The sequence below is a fragment of the Pteronotus mesoamericanus genome, unplaced genomic scaffold (assembly GCF_021234165.1).
Source record: "Pteronotus mesoamericanus isolate MK-2021 breed Mesoamerican mustached bat unplaced genomic scaffold, CSHL_Meso_final contig_26, whole genome shotgun sequence".
Classification (NCBI taxonomy): Eukaryota; Metazoa; Chordata; class Mammalia; order Chiroptera; family Mormoopidae; genus Pteronotus; species Pteronotus mesoamericanus.
In genome coordinates, this window is record NW_026555109.1 from 3,327,586 (window position 1) to 3,334,490 (window position 6,905).

At 34.8% G+C, this 6,905-nt stretch overlaps 1 pseudogene; it reads right to left on the reverse strand.

The window, feature by feature from the left end:
• Nucleotides 1-2,711: 2,711 nt before the first annotated feature.
• Nucleotides 2,712-4,144, reverse strand: LOC129071170 (lupus La protein homolog; annotated as a pseudogene).
• Nucleotides 4,145-6,905: the final 2,761 nt, after the last annotated feature.

The following is a 6,905-nucleotide window of genomic DNA, read 5'->3' on the forward strand; positions in this document are numbered from 1 at the left end:
GAGTTTATTTTTGTGTATGTTGTCAGCTGATGATCCAATTTCAACTTTTTGCATGTAGCTGTCCAGCTCTCCCAACACCATTTGTTGAAGAGGCTATTACTGCTCCGTTTTATGCTTCTGTCCCTTTTGTCAAATATTAGTTGCCCATAGAGACCTGGGCTTATTTCTGGGCTTTCTATTCTGTTCCACTGGTGTATGGGTCTGTTCTTGTGCCAGTACCAGATTGTTTTGAGTGTAGTAGCTTTGTAGTATCATTTGATGTCTGGTCTTGTGATCTCTCCTACTTTGCTTTTCTTTCTCAAAATTGCTGCGGCTATTCGAGGTCGTTTAGGGTTCCATATAAATTTTTGAAATGTCCGTTCTATTTCTGTGAAATACATCACTGGTATCCTAATAGGGATTGTGTTGAATCTATAAATTGTTTTGGGGAGTATGGACATTTTGATGATATTAATTCTTCCAATCCATAAGCACGGTATATGCTTCCATTAATTTGTGTCTTCCTTAATTTCTTTCTTCAATGTTGTATAGTTTTATGCGTACAGGTCTTTTACCTCCTTCGTTAAATTTATTCCTAGATACTTTATTTTTCTTGTTGCTATGTCGAATGCTATTTTTTTTCTGATTTCTTCTTCTATTTCATTGTTGGTGTACAAAAATGTCTTTGATTTCTGAATACTGATTTTGTATCTTGCTGTTTTGCCAAATTCACTTTTAGGTTGTGTAGTTTTTTGGTGGAGTCTACAGGGTTTTCTATGTATACTATCATGTCATCTGCAAACAAGGATAGTTTTACTTCCTGCTTTCATATTTGGATGCCTTTAATTTTTTGTCTTCTCTGACCACTGTGGCTGGGACTTCCAATACAATGTTGAAAAGAAGTGGTAAAAGCAGACATCCATGTTGCATTCCCAATCTTAGTGGGAAAGCTCTTAGTTTTTGTCTCTTGAGTATGATGTTGGCTGTAGGTTTTTCATATATGGACCTTACTATGTTGAAGAATGCCCCATTTATTCCCGTTTTGCTGAGTGTTTTGATCATAAATGGGTGCTGTACTTTATCAAATGCTTTTTCTGTGTCTATCAAGATGATCATGCTGTTTTTGTCTTTTATTTATATGATGTATTACATTTATTGACTTGCGTATATTGAACCATCCCTGCATCTCTGGGATGAACCCCACCTGACAGTGGTGGATAATCTTTTTAATGTATTGCTGGATGCAGTTTGCCAATATTTTGTTGAGGATTTTAGCATCTATGTTCATCAGCGAAATTGTCCTGATTTTTGTATTTTTTTTCTTTGTAGGGTCTTTATGTGGTTTTGGGATTAGGGTGATGCTGGCCTCATAGAAAGAGTCTGGGAGTCTTCCCTCCTCTTGCAGTTTTTGAAATAGCCTGAGCAGGACAGGGGTTAGCTCTTCCTTAAGTGTTTTGTAAAATTCTCTTGTGAAACCATCTGACCCAGGGCTTTTGTGTGCCAGGAGTTTCTTGATTACTGCTCAATTTCCCCAGCTGTTATCGGTCTGTTCAAGCTTTCTGTTTCTTCCTCCTTCAGTGTTGGAAAATTATATTTTTCTAGAAAGTTGTCCATTTCATTGAGGTTTTCAAATTTCTTGGCATATAGTTGTTCATAGTATTTTCTGACAATCCTTTGTATTTCTGTGGTATCAGTTGTTATTTCTCCTCTTTCATTTCTGATATTATTTTTTGGGGTCCTCTACCGTCTTTTCTTGATGAGTGTGCTGAAAGGCTTGTCTATTTTATTTATTTTTTCAAAGAACCAGCTTCTGGATTGGTTGATCCTTTGAGTTGTTCTTTTCATCTCTTTGTCATTCGTTCTGCTCTGATCTTGACTATTTCCTTCCTTCTCCTTGCTCTGGGATTTATTTGTTGTTGTTTCTCCAGTTCTTGAAGTTGTAGTGTTAAGTCTTTTATTTGAAATATTTTTATCTTTTTTAGGTAAGCCTGTATTGTTATGAACTTCCCTCTCAGGACTGCCTTTGCTGTGTTGTTCAAATACTTTTTTCCCCACCTTTCCACCACCACTTTTTCCTGCCCCCCTCCCTCACCTCCCTCCCTCAATCCTTCCCCACTTTGGCTTTTTCCATGATATAATTATTGTTTATACATTTGTGCTTTAAATTAAAATAGAAACAAAAGGGGAATTATAAACTAAAATACAATAATACTATATTTCACTGCTGTCATTTTTTTAATTGAATTAAAATAATTGCCATGTTCAAATATGCCTTAAGATGTAAGATATTGTGCATATTTGAGTCATGTCAGCAGTCAGGTTCAGCTGATGGTGAGTAGACATGTAGTTAGCAGTATATTGGGGTCAACAGTTATATATTAATGCAGAATGTGGAAGGTTTTGCTTTCAGGTGCCTACACCCATAATTTTGGCCCTGGCTTTCCCCAGACTCATTTTTTTGCTCTTTTTTTATAATATCTATTTTATTAGTTTGTACTAATATATTCTCATATTACAAAGGGAATTTAGTACAAGAATCTTTCTTTGACATTTGAATTGCCTGAAATAACATAGAACTGTACATAAGAGTAAATCATCATCTAGACAACAACAACAAAGGAAGACAAGTTAAAGAACAAAAAGGTTTCCTCTTTTACAGATGGATTTTTAAATGGATTTAATTCAGTTTTCTTTTTAAAAGCCTCCAAAGAGAAAAGCAGCACAAAACCTAATTAAAATGAATAAAAAATTTGTTTACTAAACTGCTGGTTTCTGGCCCCATTTTCTGTTTTATGCTGTTTTGATTCAGGTTCATTTTTGTCATTTCTTCTCTTGCTCTTTCTGCGGGTGCTTATGCACCACTTCCAGCACTTTCATCATCACTGTCAAATTTAGTTTTTTTTCCCCTGAAACTGTACTCTAGCAGACCCAATCTGGGTAGCTTTATTTCCCTTTCCTTACTCCTTTAAATCTATGACTTTTTTTGCCTTCCATTTGTTTAAAGATTCTTGTTGATCTTCTATGATTTTTTCAATGCTCCTTTTTCCACATCTCCATCTACTACTTTCCATTCATTTCTTTATTCCTTAATTATAGGTTACCATTATTTGCATCTTTGGCTTTATCCAATGTTTTCTTAGCTCTTTATATAGAAGTATTCTCCTGTGACAACATCTATCCATTTTATTTCACCATGATTTAAGAAAAAGATGTGCATTTAAGTTCCCTGAAAGTTTCAGCAAGCAACCAATCTTTTCTCTTAGAGATTTCATGTTCTGCTAACTTTTGTTTTTCCTTTTGCTTTTGTTTAGCCCATAATTTAAATTTTATTTTTTAATCCACACTCAAGGATATGTTTTTATTGATTTGAGAGAGAGAGAGAGAGAGAGAGAGAGAGAGAGAAAGAGAGAGATAGAGAGATGACAGAGAAACATCAATCAAACACTTCTTTTATGCACCCTGACTGGGGCTCAAACCTGTAACATTCTGGTGTATGTGACAACACTCCATTCAATTGAACCACCTGGACAGGGCTACCTTATAATTTAGCTTCTATTTTCCTTCTTTCTCTGCTTCTCCTTCCCCTCCTCTTCCTTCTCATCCTTCTTCTTTTCTCTCTCTCTCTTTTCAAACTAATCTTTGAAAAGTATTAATAGATTTGTGTCTTTGTATTTTGTCCAGAGTTCTCCACAAATTTTTAACTGACTCAGTGTTATTAAATGTTTTGTACAATGTTCTTCTCATCCGCATATTTAGTACTTGGCTTCTACCTTCTAACCATTATTTTATACCATCAAAGGTTGCAACAGGGGGATAACCTTTAATATAAACAGATCTTTTTTTAAACATAATTTTTATACTCGTCAGTCACTTCAGGGAAGGATTGGTTTGGAGATCTTTTTATTTCAGTTTTATATTCACTCATTTCCCTGAGTTCTGCCTTTGATTTGCTCAGTGCTTTTTCTATTACATTGAAGTTTATTTTTAGATAGTTTAACCTATTGAATTTTATCAATGTTTCTAAAAGTACACAGCCTTAATCCAGTTTGATTTTTTTTTTTTTACTTTGTCCCATGGCAAACTGAAGTGTCCAAAATAATACTCAATTTGATTACAGATTTTGACTTCCAGAGAAGCTATTTTTTTCATCATTATTTTCAGCCATTGTGACTATCTTTAAGGTCAGGGTCCTGCAGAACCAGGCCACAGGATCACTAAGAGTAACTGTAGCATCTCATCTTCCTTCTGATTCAATTAAAAACAGAGAGATTTGTGGTTTTATCTTTTATGTTTTTGTTTTCTTTGTTTCCATCCCATTTTCTTTTTATTTCTTAATCCTCATCTTTTTTTCTTCATGGAGAGTAGACACCCAGTCTGCACCTGTGAATGAAGGGGACATCTATGACTTTCACTTGGATATTATCCCTGTTTTGAGCTTCATGCCTCATCTCTGTGTTCCTCAGATGCTTAAATGTAGAGACTTTCTAGAGAATTACTGATTAGTCTGCCACTCCTCTGCTTGTATTCTGGGTTATGGTTTCCTTCACTTTGGTTCATCAGTTACTGAGCCTACATCTACTTCCACAGAATAGGAATTATTGAAATCTCTTGTCAACTGACAAATCCCCTCTAATAATCATTTTATGCTGTGAGTTCTGTCAGTTCCTGTCTCAATAATGTTGTAATGAACAACCATATTATTTCTCAGTGATGTAAAACAACAAACTCCCCAACTCTATGGGTCTACCAGTCAGATGTGAAAGTTCCTGAAATTGTGTTTCAATTATTTTATTCTTTTAACGTATTTTAATTTATTTTTATTTTTTATTTTTTAAAATTTTATTTTAATTTATTTTTTCAAATACATTTGTCTCTGCCAACACCCCCCCCCCCCCCACTTTCCCTTGCTCCCTCTCTCCTTCCCTTCCTCAGCTCTTCCCCTTTGGTTTTGTCCATGAGTCCTTGCTATATGTTCCTTGACTTTCCCCTTCCCTTCCTTTTCCCCGCCCCCTCCTCCTTCCCTCTTGTCTCTGTTGGTTTCTTTTTATTGTTGTTCAAGTACAGTTGTCTCCATTCCCCCCACCACCACTCCCCACACCCCACCCATCCCTGTCTCCCACCCTCAATCATTCCCCCTTTGGCATTGTCCATGTGTTCTTTCTACATGTTCCTCCACGACACTTCCCCTATTTTCCCCTTTAAGGTATTTTAAATTGCCTTCTTTCAAATGTTTCTTTTGACTTTTTTTCCTGCAATTATATTTTGCAGAAAATCCATTTAAAACTAATTTTAAACAAATGTACCCAAGCCTATTTATGTTGCCATTCAATGACCTGGTTTCTGAACCAGGAATAGCTAGACAACTGGATGCATTAACCTCTATGACCACAACCACAGAATTGCATTTTCTAGTAAGTCTTCAAAAATTCTAATGAAGTATCACAAAAGAAAAAATGCTAAATCAGTGATTTTCATTTTGCCTGTGTATGTTTATTTACAACATAATTTCTGAGTAAATAAGAACTCTTTAGCTGTCAGATGGCTTATTGTTTTTTTTTTTTGGAAGCCTCAAGGGCTAGAAAATGTGAGGGCTGGAGAATGTCATGACGTTCAAACAGCTAAAGGTATACCTGAGATCGCTCCAGGAAAATTGAGAAGGTAGTTCTTCCCTGTCAGTACTTACCTGAGGCATGCAGTGTCTCATGCTCCTCCATTATGGAACTCTCCCTTCCAAGGGAGGGAATGTTATTATCATGAATTTCTCAGTGATGGAGGGAACATTGTTAGCCCTCCCATGACCATGTGCATTTTGGCAGGAATCAGGGTCTTAAGCTGAAAAAATGAGGTCACATCATTTTTGGTACCAGCCATGGTAAAAGGACAGATAAAGCAGATGGCTTTTTGAAATATTATCATATTCAGAGGATAGAAACTGAGATAGTTTCAGTTTTTTTTGACTCTGTGTAGTAATTTCACTTTTCAAGTTTTTAAAATAAATTTCACCTTTTTTATTATTTAATTCCTTGATGTCTTATAGGAGCCTTATGAGCTATTTTGGCTAAAAAAAGAGGTCTTGTATTGTTTTCCATAAATAATGCAGCTGTGGTAATGAACATTATGCATTTGACCAAGAATTGCACCTATGGGTTGTATTTTTCAGATTAGTGTTTTATTGTCCATATTCAGTTCATTACTTGCCTATCTTGCTTTTCTCAGCTCTGATTTGTGGGATTCACATTATTTGTCTGTATTGGAAACTTTTTAATAATTGATATCATTCCCATATTCCAAAAGGATTTGAGCAACTCATAATAAAAGATAAAATGATAATAATCTTTTAAAAATAAAAATCAGAAATTAAAAACTATATAGTAGGGACAATATTATAAACAACAGGCTTTGAAGTCAGACATCCCTAGGAAAACTAACTTTTCTGAGTCCTTTTCCCTTTTAGGTAAATTGGAAGTAACAATTGTACCTACATTTTAAGGTTATTGCACCAAACTATTTAGCTTGTTTGCTAAACTATTTACATTGGCACAAATTATAATATATAAGCTATTATTACCACATGGTTAAAAGGATAAATAAATGTACTAAAATTTCAGGCTTCTCTGGTTCCTATGCTTTTACTTTTTAATTACAGTTTCATGGAAGGCCAGGCAAAAATATGGATTCATTAAATAAGATAAACCCTGAAGTTGTGTGCCTGCTTTAGATGTGTGATACCTGTTTTAGAGAATAAGCATATTTGATTTTATTTAATACTCTCAATAATTATATCAAAGATATATTATTTATGCAAATGTGCTAATGTGCTAGTATATTCCATTTATGGATGAATAAATTAAATTTAAGAAATTTAACTAAATCCAGAGTCATCTAAACCCTTAGGTCTAGAATTTGAATCTAGGCCTATCTGATGC